General features: G+C 38.9%; 18 pseudogenes; all 18 read right to left on the reverse strand.

Moving 5' to 3' along the window:
• Window positions 1–687: 687 nt before the first annotated feature.
• On the reverse strand, window positions 688–806 carry LOC113088178 (uncharacterized; annotated as a pseudogene).
• A 1,350-nt stretch (window positions 807–2,156) lies between these two features.
• On the reverse strand, window positions 2,157–2,275 carry LOC113088179 (uncharacterized; annotated as a pseudogene).
• A 783-nt stretch (window positions 2,276–3,058) lies between these two features.
• Window positions 3,059–3,177, reverse strand: LOC113088180 (uncharacterized; annotated as a pseudogene).
• Window positions 3,178–3,959: 782 nt separating this feature from the next.
• LOC113088181 (uncharacterized) lies at window positions 3,960–4,078 on the reverse strand (annotated as a pseudogene).
• A 499-nt stretch (window positions 4,079–4,577) lies between these two features.
• On the reverse strand, window positions 4,578–4,696 carry LOC113088182 (uncharacterized; annotated as a pseudogene).
• Window positions 4,697–5,480: 784 nt separating this feature from the next.
• Window positions 5,481–5,599, reverse strand: LOC113088183 (uncharacterized; annotated as a pseudogene).
• An 840-nt stretch (window positions 5,600–6,439) lies between these two features.
• Window positions 6,440–6,558, reverse strand: LOC113088185 (uncharacterized; annotated as a pseudogene).
• A 783-nt stretch (window positions 6,559–7,341) lies between these two features.
• LOC113088186 (uncharacterized) lies at window positions 7,342–7,460 on the reverse strand (annotated as a pseudogene).
• A 783-nt stretch (window positions 7,461–8,243) lies between these two features.
• Window positions 8,244–8,362, reverse strand: LOC113088187 (uncharacterized; annotated as a pseudogene).
• A 782-nt stretch (window positions 8,363–9,144) lies between these two features.
• On the reverse strand, window positions 9,145–9,263 carry LOC113088188 (uncharacterized; annotated as a pseudogene).
• A 503-nt stretch (window positions 9,264–9,766) lies between these two features.
• LOC113088189 (uncharacterized) lies at window positions 9,767–9,885 on the reverse strand (annotated as a pseudogene).
• Window positions 9,886–10,669: 784 nt separating this feature from the next.
• On the reverse strand, window positions 10,670–10,788 carry LOC113088191 (uncharacterized; annotated as a pseudogene).
• Window positions 10,789–11,573: 785 nt separating this feature from the next.
• LOC113088192 (uncharacterized) lies at window positions 11,574–11,692 on the reverse strand (annotated as a pseudogene).
• Window positions 11,693–12,896: 1,204 nt separating this feature from the next.
• Window positions 12,897–13,015, reverse strand: LOC113088199 (uncharacterized; annotated as a pseudogene).
• A 505-nt stretch (window positions 13,016–13,520) lies between these two features.
• Window positions 13,521–13,639, reverse strand: LOC113088198 (uncharacterized; annotated as a pseudogene).
• Window positions 13,640–14,572: 933 nt separating this feature from the next.
• LOC113088202 (uncharacterized) lies at window positions 14,573–14,690 on the reverse strand (annotated as a pseudogene).
• Window positions 14,691–15,475: 785 nt separating this feature from the next.
• LOC113088203 (uncharacterized) lies at window positions 15,476–15,596 on the reverse strand (annotated as a pseudogene).
• Window positions 15,597–16,660: 1,064 nt separating this feature from the next.
• On the reverse strand, window positions 16,661–16,779 carry LOC113088172 (uncharacterized; annotated as a pseudogene).
• Window positions 16,780–17,231: the final 452 nt, after the last annotated feature.

Genomic DNA, 17,231 nt, shown 5'->3' on the forward strand with positions numbered 1-17,231 from the left:
GTACTAACCAGACCTAAACCTGCTAAGATTCAGAGATCGGGCATTGACTCTCTTTTTTTTTTTTTTTTTTTTGCAAGATTATTATATAATTTCGTGAAAAAATATCCAGAAAATTTAAAGCACCTGAATATTCCCAGGCAGTCTCCCATCCATGTACTAACCTGGCGCAAACCTGCTTATATTCAGAGATCGGGCATTGACTCTATTTTTTGGGCAAAAAATTATTATATATCTAACGTGAAAAATTTCAAAAATAGCTTAGAGTACCCTGGCATTGCCCAGGCGGTCTCTCATCCAAAGTACTTACCCCTTGGCCCCAACCTGCTTATATTCAGAGATCGGGCATTGGACTCTATTTTTTGCCAAAATTTATTAATATACTAAGTGAAAAAATTCCAAAAGGCTTAAAGCACCTGGTATTCCTCCTTGGCGGTCTATCATTCAAGTACTAACCAGACCTAAACCTGCTAAGATTCAGAGATCGGGCATTGACTTCTTTTTTTTTTTTTTTTTTGCAAGATTATTATATAATTCGTGAAAAATATCCAAAAATTTAAAGCACCTGATATTCCCAGGCAGTCTCCCATCCATGTACTAACCTGGCGCAAACCTGCTTATATTCAGAGATCGGGCATTGACTCTATTTTTTGGCAAAATTATTATATACTAAGTGAAAAATTTCAAAATAGCTTAGAGTACCTGGCATTCCCAGGCGGTCTCCCATCCAGGCACTAACCAGGCCCAAACCTGCTTAGCTTCCGAGATCAGACAAGATCGGGCATAGCCAGGCTGGTATGGCCATAAGCGAAGACTGCTGCAAAGAGAAGGCTATTTAAAGATCAGCCAATCTACTCGCCAGTACATTATAAAAGTAGGAAAGAAACCCCAAAAGCTTAAAGCACCTGGTATTCCTAGGCGGTCTCTCATCCAAGTACTAACCTGGCCCAAACCTGCTTATATTCAGAGATCGGGCATTGACTCTATTTTTTGCCAAATTTATTATATACTAAGTGAAAAAATTCCAAAAGCTTAAAGCACCTGGTATTCCTTGGCGGTCTATCATTCAAGTACTAACCAGACCTTAACCTGCTAAGATTCAGAGATCGGGCATTGACTTCTTCTTTTTTTTTTTTTTTTGCAAGATTATTATATAATTCGTGAAAAATATCCAAAAATTTAAAGCACCTGGTATTCCCAGGCAGTCTCCCATCCATGTACTAACCTGGCCCAAACCTGCTTATATTCAGAGATCGGGCATTGACTCTATTTTTTGCCAAATTTATTATAAACTAAGTGAAAAAATTCCAAAAGCTTTAAGCACCTGGTATTCCTAGGCGGTCTTTCAACCAAGTACTAACCAGACCTAAACCTGCTAAGATTCAGAGATCGGGCATTGACTCTATTTTTTTTTTTTTTTTGCAAGATTATTATATAATTTGTGAAAAATATCCAAAAATTTAAAGCACCTGGTATTCCCAGGCAGTCTCCCATCCATGTACTAACCTGGCCCAAACCTGCTTATATTCAGAGATCGGGCACTGACTCTATTTTTTGCCAAATTTATTATATACTAAGTGAAAAAATTCCAAAAGCTTAAAGCACCTGGTATTCCTTGGCGGTCTCTCATCCAAGTACTAACCAGACCTAAACCTGCTAAGATTCAGAGATCGGGCATTGACTCTTTTTTTTTTTTTTTTTTTTGCAAGATTATTATATAATTCGTGAAAAATATCCAAAAATTTAAAGCACCTGGTATTCCCAGGCAGTCTCCCATCCATGTACTAACCTGGCCCAAACCTGCTTATATTCAGAGATCGGGCATTGACTCTATTTTTGCCAAATTTATTATATACTAAGTGAAAAAATTCCAAAAGCTTAAAGCACCTGGTATTCCTTGGCGGTCTCTCATCCAAGTACTAACCAGACCTAAACCTGCTAAGATTCAGAGATCGGGCATTGACTCTTTTTTTTTTTTTTTTTTTTGCAAGATTATTATATAATTCGTGAAAAATATCCAAAAATTTAAAGCACCTGATATTCCCAGGCAGTCTCCCATCCATGTACTAACCTGGCGCAAACCTGCTTATATTCAGAGATCGGGCATTGACTCTATTTTTTGGCAAAATTATTATATACTAAGTGAAAAATTTCAAAATAGCTTAGAGTACCTGGCATTCCCAGGCGGTCTCCCATCCAGGCACTAACCAGGCCCAAACCTGCTTAGCTTCCGAGATCAGACAAGATCGGGCATAGCCAGGCTGGTATGGCCATAAGCGAAGACTGCTGCAAAGAGAAGGCTATTTAAAGATCAGCCAATCTACTCGCCAGTACATTATAAAAGTAGGAAAGAAACCCCAAAAGCTTAAAGCACCTGGTATTCCTAGGCGGTCTCTCATCCAAGTACTAACCTGGCCCAAACCTGCTTATATTCAGAGATCGGGCATTGACTCTATTTTTTGCCAAATTTATTATATACTAAGTGAAAAAATTCCAAAAGCTTAAAGCACCTGGTATTCCTTGGCGGTCTATCATTCAAGTACTAACCAGACCTTAACCTGCTAAGATTCAGAGATCGGGCATTGACTTCTTTTTTTTTTTTTTTTTGCAAGATTATTATATAATTCGTGAAAAATATCCAAAAATTTAAAGCACCTGGTATTCCCAGGCAGTCTCCCATCCATGTACTAACCTGGCCCAAACCTGCTTATATTCAGAGATCGGGCATTGACTCTATTTTTTGCCAAATTTATTATATACTAAGTGAAAAAATTCCAAAAGCTTAAAGCACCTGGTATTCCTTGGCGGTCTCTCATCCAAGTACTAACCAGACCTAAACCTGCTAAGATTCAGAGATCGGGCATTGACTCTTTTTTTTTTTTTTTTTTGCAAGATTATTATATAATTCGTGAAAAATATCCAAAAATTTAAAGCACCTGATATTCCCAGGCAGTCTCCCATCCATGTACTAACCTGGCGCAAACCTGCTTATATTCAGAGATCGGGCATTGACTCTATTTTTTGGCAAAATTATTATATACTAAGTGAAAAATTTCAAAATAGCTTAGAGTACCTGGCATTCCCAGGCGGTCTCCCATCCAGGCACTAACCAGGCCCAAACCTGCTTAGCTTCCGAGATCAGACAAGATCGGGCATAGCCAGGCTGGTATGGCCATAAGCGAAGACTGCTGCAAAGAGAAGGCTATTTAAAGATCAGCCAATCTACTCGCCAGTACATTATAAAAGTAGGAAAGAAACCCCAAAAGCTTAAAGCACCTGGTATTCCTAGGCGGTCTCTCATCCAAGTACTAACCTGGCCCAAACCTGCTTATATTCAGAGATCGGGCATTGACTCTATTTTTTGCCAAATTTATTATATACTAAGTGAAAAAATTCCAAAAGCTTAAAGCACCTGGTATTCCTTGGCGGTCTATCATTCAAGTACTAACCAGACCTTAACCTGCTAAGATTCAGAGATCGGGCATTGACTTCTTTTTTTTTTTTTTTTTGCAAGATTATTATATAATTCGTGAAAAATATCCAAAAATTTAAAGCACCTGGTATTCCCAGGCAGTCTCCCATCCATGTACTAACCTGGCCCAAACCTGCTTATATTCAGAGATCGGGCATTGACTCTATTTTTTGCCAAATTTATTATATACTAAGTGAAAAAATTCCAAAAGCTTAAAGCACCTGGTATTCCTTGGCGGTCTCTCATCCAAGTACTAACCAGACCTAAACCTGCTAAGATTCAGAGATCGGGCATTGACTCTTTTTTTTTTTTTTTTTGCAAGATTATTATATAATTCGTGAAAAATATCCAAAAATTTAAAGCACCTGATATTCCCAGGCAGTCTCCCATCCATGTACTAACCTGGCGCAAACCTGCTTATATTCAGAGATCGGGCATTGACTCTATTTTTTGGCAAAATTATTATATACTAAGTGAAAAATTTCAAAATAGCTTAGAGTACCTGGCATTCCCAGGCGGTCTCCCATCCAGGCACTAACCAGGCCCAAACCTGCTTAGCTTCCGAGATCAGACAAGATCGGGCATAGCCAGGCTGGTATGGCCATAAGCGAAGACTGCTGCAAAGAGAAGGCTATTTAAAGATCAGCCAATCTACTCGCCAGTACATTATAAAAGTAGGAAAGAAACCCCAAAAGCTTAAAGCACCTGGTATTCCTAGGCGGTCTCTCATCCAAGTACTAACCTGGCCCAAACCTGCTTATATTCAGAGATCGGGCATTGACTCTATTTTTTGCCAAATTTATTATATACTAAGTGAAAAAATTCCAAAAGCTTAAAGCACCTGGTATTCCTTGGCGGTCTATCATTCAAGTACTAACCAGACCTTAACCTGCTAAGATTCAGAGATCGGGCATTGACTTCTTTTTTTTTTTTTTTGCAAGATTATTATATAATTCGTGAAAAATATCCAAAAATTTAAAGCACCTGATATTCCCAGGCAGTCTCCCATCCATGTACTAACCTGGCGCAAACCTGCTTATATTCAGAGATCGGGCATTGACTCTATTTTTTGCAAAATTATTATATACTAAGTGAAAAATTTCAAAATAGCTTAGAGTACCTGGCATTCCCAGGCGGTCTCCCATCCAGGCACTAACCAGGCCCAAACCTGCTTAGCTTCCGAGATCAGACAAGATCGGGCATAGCCAGGCTGGTATGGCCATAAGCGAAGACTGCTGCAAAGAGAAGGCTATTTAAAGATCAGCCAATCTACTCGCCAGTACATTATAAAAGTAGGAAAGAAACCCCAAAAGCTTAAAGCACCTGGTATTCCTAGGCGGTCTCTCATCCAAGTACTAACCTGGCCCAAACCTGCTTATATTCAGAGATCGGGCATTGACTCTATTTTTTGCCAAATTTATTATATACTAAGTGAAAAAATTCCAAAAGCTTAAAGCACCTGGTATTCCTTGGCGGTCTATCATTCAAGTACTAACCAGACCTTAACCTGCTAAGATTCAGAGATCGGGCATTGACTTCTTTTTTTTTTTTTTTTTGCAAGATTATTATATAATTCGTGAAAAATATCCAAAAATTTAAAGCACCTGGTATTCCCAGGCAGTCTCCCATCCATGTACTAACCTGGCCCAAACCTGCTTATATTCAGAGATCGGGCATTGACTCTATTTTTTGCCAAATTTATTATATACTAAGTGAAAAAATTCCAAAAGCTTAAAGCACCTGGTATTCCTTGGCGGTCTCTCATCCAAGTACTAACCAGACCTAAACCTGCTAAGATTCAGAGATCGGGCATTGACTCTTTTTTTTTTTTTTTTTTTGCAAGATTATTATATAATTCGTGAAAAATATCCAAAAATTTAAAGCACCTGATATTCCCAGGCAGTCTCCCATCCATGTACTAACCTGGCGCAAACCTGCTTATATTCAGAGATCGGGCATTGACTCTATTTTTTGGCAAAATTATTATATACTAAGTGAAAAATTTCAAAATAGCTTAGAGTACCTGGCATTCCCAGGCGGTCTCCCATCCAGGCACTAACCAGGCCCAAACCTGCTTAGCTTCCGAGATCAGACAAGATCGGGCATAGCCAGGCTGGTATGGCCATAAGCGAAGACTGCTGCAAAGAGAAGGCTATTTAAAGATCAGCCAATCTACTCGCCAGTACATTATAAAAGTAGGAAAGAAACCCCAAAAGCTTAAAGCACCTGGTATTCCTAGGCGGTCTCTCATCCAAGTACTAACCTGGCCCAAACCTGCTTATATTCAGAGATCGGGCATTGACTCTATTTTTTGCCAAATTTATTATATACTAAGTGAAAAAATTCCAAAAGCTTAAAGCACCTGGTATTCCTTGGCGGTCTATCATTCAAGTACTAACCAGACCTTAACCTGCTAAGATTCAGAGATCGGGCATTGACTTCTTTTTTTTTTTTTTTTGCAAGATTATTATATAATTCGTGAAAAATATCCAAAAATTTAAAGCACCTGGTATTCCCAGGCAGTCTCCCATCCATGTACTAACCTGGCCCAAACCTGCTTATATTCAGAGATCGGGCATTGACTCTTTGCAATTATTTTCCCGGCCCAAACCTGCTTATATTCAGAGATCGGGCATTGACTCTATTTTTTGCCAAATTTATTATATACTAAGTGAAAAAATTCCAAAAGCTTAAAGCACCTGGTATTCCTTGGCGGTCTCTCATCCAAGTACTAACCAGACCTAAACCTGCTAAGATTCAGAGATCGGGCATTGACTCTTTTTTTTTTTTTTTTTTTGCAAGATTATTATATAATTCGTGAAAAATATCCAAAAATTTAAAGCACCTGATATTCCCAGGCAGTCTCCCATCCATGTACTAACCTGGCGCAAACCTGCTTATATTCAGAGATCGGGCATTGACTCTATTTTTTGGCAAAATTATTATATACTAAGTGAAAAATTTCAAAATAGCTTAGAGTACCTGGCATTCCCAGGCGGTCTCCCATCCAGGCACTAACCAGGCCCAAACCTGCTTAGCTTCCGAGATCAGACAAGATCGGGCATAGCCAGGCTGGTATGGCCATAAGCGAAGACTGCTGCAAAGAGAAGGCTATTTAAAGATCAGCCAATCTACTCGCCAGTACATTATAAAAGTAGGAAAGAAACCCCAAAAGCTTAAAGCACCTGGTATTCCTAGGCGGTCTCTCATCCAAGTACTAACCTGGCCCAAACCTGCTTATATTCAGAGATCGGGCATTGACTCTATTTTTTGCCAAATTTATTATATACTAAGTGAAAAAATTCCAAAAGCTTAAAGCACCTGGTATTCCTTGGCGGTCTATCATTCAAGTACTAACCAGACCTTAACCTGCTAAGATTCAGAGATCGGGCATTGACTTCTTTTTTTTTTTTTTTTTGCAAGATTATTATATAATTCGTGAAAAATATCCAAAAATTTAAAGCACCTGGTATTCCCAGGCAGTCTCCCATCCATGTACTAACCTGGCCCAAACCTGCTTATATTCAGAGATCGGGCATTGACTCTATTTTTTGCCAAATTTATTATATACTAAGTGAAAAAATTCCAAAAGCTTAAAGCACCTGGTATTCCTTGGCGGTCTCTCATCCAAGTACTAACCAGACCTAAACCTGCTAAGATTCAGAGATCGGGCATTGACTCTTTTTTTTTTTTTTTTTTGCAAGATTATTATATAATTCGTGAAAAATATCCAAAAATTTAAAGCACCTGATATTCCCAGGCAGTCTCCCATCCATGTACTAACCTGGCGCAAACCTGCTTATATTCAGAGATCGGGCATTGACTCTATTTTTTGGCAAAATTATTATATACTAAGTGAAAAATTTCAAAATAGCTTAGAGTACCTGGCATTCCCAGGCGGTCTCCCATCCAGGCACTAACCAGGCCCAAACCTGCTTAGCTTCCGAGATCAGACAAGATCGGGCATAGCCAGGCTGGTATGGCCATAAGCGAAGACTGCTGCAAAGAGAAGGCTATTTAAAGATCAGCCAATCTACTCGCCAGTACATTATAAAAGTAGGAAAGAAACCCCAAAAGCTTAAAGCACCTGGTATTCCTAGGCGGTCTCTCATCCAAGTACTAACCTGGCCCAAACCTGCTTATATTCAGAGATCGGGCATTGACTCTATTTTTTGCCAAATTTATTATATACTAAGTGAAAAAATTCCAAAAGCTTAAAGCACCTGGTATTCCTTGGCGGTCTATCATTCAAGTACTAACCAGACCTTAACCTGCTAAGATTCAGAGATCGGGCATTGACTTCTTTTTTTTTTTTTTTTTGCAAGATTATTATATAATTCGTGAAAAATATCCAAAAATTTAAAGCACCTGGTATTCCCAGGCAGTCTCCCATCCATGTACTAACCTGGCCCAAACCTGCTTATATTCAGAGATCGGGCATTGACTCTATTTTTTGCCAAATTTATTATATACTAAGTGAAAAAATTCCAAAAGCTTAAAGCACCTGGTATTCCTTGGCGGTCTCTCATCCAAGTACTAACCAGACCTAAACCTGCTAAGATTCAGAGATCGGGCATTGACTCTTTTTTTTTTTTTTTTTTGCAAGATTATTATATAATTCGTGAAAAATATCCAAAAATTTAAAGCACCTGATATTCCCAGGCAGTCTCCCATCCATGTACTAACCTGGCGCAAACCTGCTTATATTCAGAGATCGGGCATTGACTCTATTTTTTGGCAAAATTATTATATACTAAGTGAAAAATTTCAAAATAGCTTAGAGTACCTGGCATTCCCAGGCGGTCTCCCATCCAGGCACTAACCAGGCCCAAACCTGCTTAGCTTCCGAGATCAGACAAGATCGGGCATAGCCAGGCTGGTATGGCCATAAGCGAAGACTGCTGCAAAGAGAAGGCTATTTAAAGATCAGCCAATCTACTCGCCAGTACATTATAAAAGTAGGAAAGAAACCCCAAAAGCTTAAAGCACCTGGTATTCCTAGGCGGTCTCTCATCCAAGTACTAACCTGGCCCAAACCTGCTTATATTCAGAGATCGGGCATTGACTCTATTTTTTGCCAAATTTATTATATACTAAGTGAAAAAATTCCAAAAGCTTAAAGCACCTGGTATTCCTTGGCGGTCTATCATTCAAGTACTAACCAGACCTTAACCTGCTAAGATTCAGAGATCGGGCATTGACTTCTTTTTTTTTTTTTTTTTGCAAGATTATTATATAATTCGTGAAAAATATCCAAAAATTTAAAGCACCTGGTATTCCCAGGCAGTCTCCCATCCATGTACTAACCTGGCCCAAACCTGCTTATATTCAGAGATCGGGCATTGACTCTATTTTTTGCCAAATTTATTATATACTAAGTGAAAAAATTCCAAAAGCTTAAAGCACCTGGTATTCCTTGGCGGTCTCTCATCCAAGTACTAACCAGACCTAAACCTGCTAAGATTCAGAGATCGGGCATTGACTCTTTTTTTTTTTTTTTTTGCAAGATTATTATATAATTCGTGAAAAATATCCAAAAATTTAAAGCACCTGGTATTCCCAGGCAGTCTCCCATCCATGTACTAACCTGGCGCAAACCTGCTTATATTCAGAGATCGGGCATTGACTCTATTTTTTGGCAAAATTATTATATACTAAGTGAAAAATTTCAAAATAGCTTAGAGTACCTGGCATTCCCAGGCGGTCTCCCATCCAGGCACTAACCAGGCCCAAACCTGCTTAGCTTCCGAGATCAGACAAGATCGGGCATAGCCAGGCTGGTATGGCCATAAGCGAAGACTGCTGCAAAGAGAAGGCTATTTAAAGATCAGCCAATCTACTCGCCAGTACATTATAAAAGTAGGAAAGAAACCCCAAAAGCTTAAAGCACCTGGTATTCCTAGGCGGTCTCTCATCCAAGTACTAACCTGGCCCAAACCTGCTTATATTCAGAGATCGGGCATTGACTCTATTTTTTGCCAAATTTATTATATACTAAGTGAAAAAATTCCAAAAGCTTAAAGCACCTGGTATTCCTTGGCGGTCTATCATTCAAGTACTAACCAGACCTTAACCTGCTAAGATTCAGAGATCGGGCATTGACTTCTTTTTTTTTTTTTTTTTTGCAAGATTATTATATAATTCGTGAAAAATATCCAAAAATTTAAAGCACCTGATATTCCCAGGCAGTCTCCCATCCATGTACTAACCTGGCGCAAACCTGCTTATATTCAGAGATCGGGCATTGACTCTATTTTTTGGCAAAATTATTATATACTAAGTGAAAAATTTCAAAATAGCTTAGAGTACCTGGCATTCCCAGGCGGTCTCCCATCCAGGCACTAACCAGGCCCAAACCTGCTTAGCTTCCGAGATCAGACAAGATCGGGCATAGCCAGGCTGGTATGGCCATAAGCGAAGACTGCTGCAAAGAGAAGGCTATTTAAAGATCAGCCAATCTACTCGCCAGTACATTATAAAAGTAGGAAAGAAACCCCAAAAGCTTAAAGCACCTGGTATTCCTAGGCGGTCTCTCATCCAAGTACTAACCTGGCCCAAACCTGCTTATATTCAGAGATCGGGCATTGACTCTATTTTTTGCCAAATTTATTATATACTAAGTGAAAAAATTCCAAAAGCTTAAAGCACCTGGTATTCCTTGGCGGTCTATCATTCAAGTACTAACCAGACCTTAACCTGCTAAGATTCAGAGATCGGGCATTGACTTCTTTTTTTTTTTTTTTTTGCAAGATTATTATATAATTCGTGAAAAATATCCAAAAATTTAAAGCACCTGGTATTCCCAGGCAGTCTCCCATCCATGTACTAACCTGGCCCAAACCTGCTTATATTCAGAGATCGGGCATTGACTCTATTTTTTGCCAAATTTATTATATACTAAGTGAAAAAATTCCAAAAGCTTAAAGCACCTGGTATTCCTTGGCGGTCTCTCATCCAAGTACTAACCAGACCTAAACCTGCTAAGATTCAGAGATCGGGCATTGACTCTTTTTTTTTTTTTTTTTTTGCAAGATTATTATATAATTCGTGAAAAATATCCAAAAATTTAAAGCACCTGATATTCCCAGGCAGTCTCCCATCCATGTACTAACCTGGCGCAAACCTGCTTATATTCAGAGATCGGGCATTGACTCTATTTTTTGGCAAAATTATTATATACTAAGTGAAAAATTTCAAAATAGCTTAGAGTACCTGGCATTCCCAGGCGGTCTCCCATCCAGGCACTAACCAGGCCCAAACCTGCTTAGCTTCCGAGATCAGACAAGATCGGGCATAGCCAGGCTGGTATGGCCATAAGCGAAGACTGCTGCAAAGAGAAGGCTATTTAAAGATCAGCCAATCTACTCGCCAGTACATTATAAAAGTAGGAAAGAAACCCCAAAAGCTTAAAGCACCTGGTATTCCTAGGCGGTCTCTCATCCAAGTACTAACCTGGCCCAAACCTGCTTATATTCAGAGATCGGGCATTGACTCTATTTTTTGCCAAATTTATTATATACTAAGTGAAAAAATTCCAAAAGCTTAAAGCACCTGGTATTCCTTGGCGGTCTATCATTCAAGTACTAACCAGACCTTAACCTGCTAAGATTCAGAGATCGGGCATTGACTTCTTCTTTTTTTTTTTTTTTGCAAGATTATTATATAATTCGTGAAAAATATCCAAAAATTTAAAGCACCTGGTATTCCCAGGCAGTCTCCCATCCATGTACTAACCTGGCCCAAACCTGCTTATATTCAGAGATCGGGCATTGACTCTATTTTTTGCCAAATTTATTATATACTAAGTGAAAAAATTCCAAAAGCTTAAAGCACCTGGTATTCCTTGGCGGTCTCTCATCCAAGTACTAACCAGACCTAAACCTGCTAAGATTCAGAGATCGGGCATTGACTCTTTTTTTTTTTTTTTTTTTGCAAGATTATTATATAATTCGTGAAAAATATCCAAAAATTTAAAGCACCTGATATTCCCAGGCAGTCTCCCATCCATGTACTAACCTGGCGCAAACCTGCTTATATTCAGAGATCGGGCATTGACTCTATTTTTTGGCAAAATTATTATATACTAAGTGAAAAATTTCAAAATAGCTTAGAGTACCTGGCATTCCCAGGCGGTCTCCCATCCAGGCACTAACCAGGCCCAAACCTGCTTAGCTTCCGAGATCAGACAAGATCGGGCATAGCCAGGCTGGTATGGCCATAAGCGAAGACTGCTGCAAAGAGAAGGCTATTTAAAGATCAGCCAATCTACTCGCCAGTACATTATAAAAGTAGGAAAGAAACCCCAAAAGCTTAAAGCACCTGGTATTCCTAGGCGGTCTCTCATCCAAGTACTAACCTGGCCCAAACCTGCTTATATTCAGAGATCGGGCATTGACTCTATTTTTTGCCAAATTTATTATATACTAAGTGAAAAAATTCCAAAAGCTTAAAGCACCTGGTATTCCTTGGCGGTCTATCATTCAAGTACTAACCAGACCTTAACCTGCTAAGATTCAGAGATCGGGCATTGACTTCTTTTTTTTTTTTTTTTTGCAAGATTATTATATAATTCGTGAAAAATATCCAAAAATTTAAAGCACCTGGTATTCCCAGGCAGTCTCCCATCCATGTACTAACCTGGCCCAAACCTGCTTATATTCAGAGATCGGGCATTGACTCTATTTTTTGCCAAATTTATTATATACTAAGTGAAAAAATTCCAAAAGCTTAAAGCACCTGGTATTCCTTGGCGGTCTCTCATCCAAGTACTAACCAGACCTAAACCTGCTAAGATTCAGAGATCGGGCATTGACTCTTTTTTTTTTTTTTTTTTTGCAAGATTATTATATAATTCGTGAAAAATATCCAAAAATTTAAAGCACCTGATATTCCCAGGCAGTCTCCCATCCATGTACTAACCTGGCGCAAACCTGCTTATATTCAGAGATCGGGCATTGACTCTATTTTTTGGCAAAATTATTATATACTAAGTGAAAAATTTCAAAATAGCTTAGAGTACCTGGCATTCCCAGGCGGTCTCTCATCCAAGTACTTACCTGGCCCAAACCTGCTTATATTCAGAGATCGGGCATTGACTCTATTTTTTGCCAAATTTATTATATACTAAGTGAAAAAATTCCAAAAGCTTAAAGCACCTGGTATTCCTTGGCGGTCTATCATTCAAGTACTAACCAGACCTTAACCTGCTAAGATTCAGAGATCGGGCATTGACTTCTTCTTTTTTTTTTTTTTTTGCAAGATTATTATATAATTCGTGAAAAATATCCAAAAATTTAAAGCACCTGATATTCCCAGGCAGTCTCCCATCCATGTACTAACCTGGCGCAAACCTGCTTATATTCAGAGATCGGGCATTGACTCTATTTTTTGGCAAAATTATTATATACTAAGTGAAAAATTTCAAAATAGCTTAGAGTACCTGGCATTCTCAGTCGGTCTCCCATCCAGGCACTAACCAGGCCCAAACCTGCTTAGCTTCCGAGATCAGACAAGATCGGGCATAGCCAGGCTGGTATGGCCATAAGCGAAGACTGCTGCAAAGAGAAGGCTATTTAAAGATCAGCCAATCTACTCGCCAGTACATTATAAAAGTAGGAAAGAAACCCCAAAAGCTTAAAGCACCTGGTATTCCTAGGCGGTCTCTCATCCAAGTACTAACCTGGCCCAAACCTGCTTATATTCAGAGATCGGGCATTGACTCTATTTTTTGCCAAATTTATTATATACTAAGTGAAAAAATTCCAAAAGCTTAAAGCACCTGGTATTCCTTGGCGGTCTATCATTCAAGTACTAACCAGACCTTAACCTGCTAAGATTCAGAGATCGGGCATTGACTTCTTCTTTTTTTTTTTTTTTTTGCAAGATTATTATATAATTCGTGAAAAATATCCAAAAATTTAAAGCACCTGGTATTCCCAGGCAGTCTCCCATCCATGTACTAACCTGGCCCAAACCTGCTTATATTCAGAGATCGGGCATTGACTCTATTTTTTGGCAAAATTATTATATACTAAGTGAAAAATTTCAAAATAGCTTAGAGTACCTGGCATTCTCAGTCGGTCTCCCATCCAGGAACTAACCAGGCCCAAACCTGCTTAGCTTCCGAGATCAGACAAGATCGGGCATAGCCAGGCTGGTATGGCCATAAGCGAAGACTGCTGCAAAGAGAAGGCTATTTAAAGATCAGCCAATCTACTCGCCAGTACATTATAAAAGTAGGAAAGAAACCCCAAAAGCTTAAAGCACCTGGTATTCCTAGGCGGTCTCTCATCCAAGAACTAACCTGGCCCAAACCTGCTTATATTCAGAGATCGGGCATTGACTCTATATTTTTGCCAAATTTATTATATACTAAGTGAAAAAATTCCAAAAGCTTAAAGCACCTGGTATTCTTTGGCGGTCTCTCATCCAAGTACTAACCAGACCTAAACCTGCTAAGATTCAGAGATCGGGCATTGACTCTCTTTTTTTTTTTTTTTTTTTTTGCAAGATTATTATATAATTCGTGAAAAAATATCCAAAAATTTAAAGCACCTGATATTCCCAGGCAGTCTCCCATCCATGTACTAACCTGGCGCAAACCTGCTTATATTCAGAGATCGGGCATTGACTCTATTTTTTGGCAAAATTATTATATACTAAGTGAAAAATTTCAAAATAGCTTAGAGTACCTGGCATTCCCAGGCGGTCTCTCATCCAAGTACTTACCTGGCCCAAACCTGCTTATATTCAGAGATCGGGCATTGACTCTATTTTTTGCCCAAATTTATTATATACTAAGTGAAAAAATTCCAAAAGCTTAAAGCACCTGGTATTCCTTGGCGGTCTATCATTCAAGTACTAACCAGACCTTAACCTGCTAAGATTCAGAGATCGGGCATTGACTTCTTCTTTTTTTTTTTTTTTTTTTGCAAGATTATTATATAATTCGTGAAAAATATCCAAAAATTTAAAGCACCTGATATTCCCAGGCAGTCTCCCATCCATGTACTAACCTGGCGCAAACCTGCTTATATTCAGAGATCGGGCATTGACTCTATTTTTTGGCAAAATTATTATATACTAAGTGAAAAATTTCAAAATAGCTTAGAGTACCTGGCATTCCCAGTCGGTCTCCCATCCAGGCACTAACCAGGCCCAAACCTGCTTAGCTTCCGAGATCAGACAAGATCGGCATAGCCAGGCTGGTATGGCCATAAGCGAAGACTGCTGCAAAGAGAAGGCTATTTAAAGATCAGCCAATCTACTCGCCAGTACATTATAAAAGTAGGAAAGAAACCCCAAAAGCTTAAAGCACCTGGTATTCCTAGGCGGTCTCTCATCCAAGTACTAACCTGGCCCAAACCTGCTTATATTCAGAGATCGGGCATTGACTCTATTTTTTGCCAAATTTATTATATACTAAGTGAAAAAATTCCAAAAGCTTAAAGCACCTGGTATTCCTTGGCGGTCTATCATTCAAGTACTAACCAGACCTTAACCTGCTAAGATTCAGAGATCGGGCATTGACTCTTCTTTTTTTTTTTTTTTGCAAGATTATTATATAATTGTGAAAAATATCCAAAAATTTAAAGCACCTGGTATTCCCAGGCAGTCTCCCATCCATGTACTAACCTGGCCCAAACCTGCTTATATTCAGAGATCGGGCATTGACTCTATTTTTTTGCCAAATTTATTATATACTAAGTGAAAAAATTCCAAAAGCTTAAAGCACCTGGTATTTCCTTGGCGGTCTCTCATCCAAGTACTAACCAGACCTAAACCTGCTAAGATTCAGAGATCGGGCATTGACTCTTTTTTTTTTTTTTTTTTTGCAAGATTATTATATAATTCGTGAAAAATATCCAAAAATTTAAAGCACCTGATATTCCCAGGCAGTCTCCCATCCATGTACTAACCTGGCGCAAACCTGCCTATATTCAGAGATCGGGCATTGACTCTATTTTTTGGCAAAATTATTATATACTAAGTGAAAAATTTCAAAATAGCTTAGAGTACCTGGCATTCCCAGGCGGTCTCCCATCCAGGCACTAACCAGGCCCAAACCTTGCTTAGCTTCCAAGATCAGACAAGATCGGGTATAGCCAGGCTGGTATGGGCCATAAGCGAAGACTGCTGCAAAGAGAAGGCTATTTAAAGATCAGCCAATCTACTCGCCAGTACATTATAAAAGTAGGAAAGAAACCCCAAAAGCTTAAAGCACCTGGAATTCCTAGGGCGGTCTCTCATCCAAGTACTAACCTGGCCCAAACCTGCTAAGATTCAGAGATCGGGCATTGACTCTTTTTTTTTTTTTTTGCAAGAATTATTATATAATTCGTGAAAATATCCAAAATTTAAAGCACCTGGTATTCCCAGGCAGTCTCCCATCCATGTACTAACCTGCCCAAACCTGCTTATATTCAGAGATCGGGCATTTGACTCTATATTTGCCAAATTTATTATATACTAAGTGAAAAAATTCCAAAGCTTTAAAGCACCTGGTATTCTTTGGCGGTCTCTCATCCAAGTACTAACCAGACCTAAACCTGCTAAGATTCAGAAATCGGGCATTGACTCTCTTTTTTTTTTTTTTTTTTTTTGCAAGATATATATAATTCGTGAAAAATATCCAAAAATTTAAAGCACCTGATATTCCCAGGCAGTCTCCCATCCATGTACTAACCTGGCGCAAACCTGCTTATATTCAGAGATCGGGCATTGACTCTATTTTTTGGCAAAATTATTATATACTAAGTGAAAAATTTCAAAAAGCTTAAAGCACCTGGTATTCCCAGGCGGTCTCTCATCCAGTACTAACCTGGCCCAAACCTGCTTATATTCAGAGATCGGGCATTGACTCTATTTTTTTGCCAAATTTATTATATACTAAGTGAAAAAATTCCAAAAGCTTAAAGCACCTGGTATTCCTTGGCGGTCTCTCATCCAAGTACTAACCAGACCTAAACCTGCTAAGATTCAGAGATCGGGCATTGACTCTTTTTTTTTTTTTTTTTTTGCAAGATTATTATATAATTCGTGAAAATATCCAAAAATTTAAAGCACCTGATATTCCCAGGCAGTCTCCCATCCATGTACTAACCTGGCGCAAACCTGCTTATATTCAGAGATCGGGCATTGACTCTATTTTTTGGCAAAATTATTATATACTAAGTGAAAAAATTTCAAAATAGCTTAGAGTACCTGGTATTCCCAGGCGGTCTCCCATCCAGGCACTAACCAGGCCCAAACCTGCTTAGCTTCCGAGATCAGACAAGATCGGGCATAGCCAGGCTGGTATGGCCATAAGCGAAGACTGCTGCAAAGAGAAGGCTATTTAAAGATCAGCCAATCTACTCGCCAGTACATTATAAAAGTAGGAAAGAAACCCAAAAGCTTAAAGCACCTGGTATTCCTAGGCGGTCTCTCATCCAAGTACTAACCTGGCCCAAACCTGCTAAGATTCAGAGATCGGCATTGACTCTTTTTTTTTTTTTTTTGCAAGATTATTATATAATTCGTGAAAAATATCCAAAAATTTAAAGCACCTGGTATTCCCAGGCAGTCTCCCATCCATGTACTAACCTGGCCCAAACCTGCTTATATTCAGAGATCGGGCATTGACTCTATATTTTTGCCAAATTTATTATATACTAAGTGAAAAAATTCCAAAAGCTTAAAGCACCTGGTATTCCAGGCGGTCTCTCATCCAAGTAACTAACCAGACCTAAACCTGCTAAGATTCAGAGATCGGGCATTGACT

Source organism: Carassius auratus, unplaced genomic scaffold, assembly GCF_003368295.1.
Source record: "Carassius auratus strain Wakin unplaced genomic scaffold, ASM336829v1 scaf_tig00045810, whole genome shotgun sequence".
NCBI lineage: Eukaryota > Metazoa > Chordata > Actinopteri > Cypriniformes > Cyprinidae > Carassius > Carassius auratus.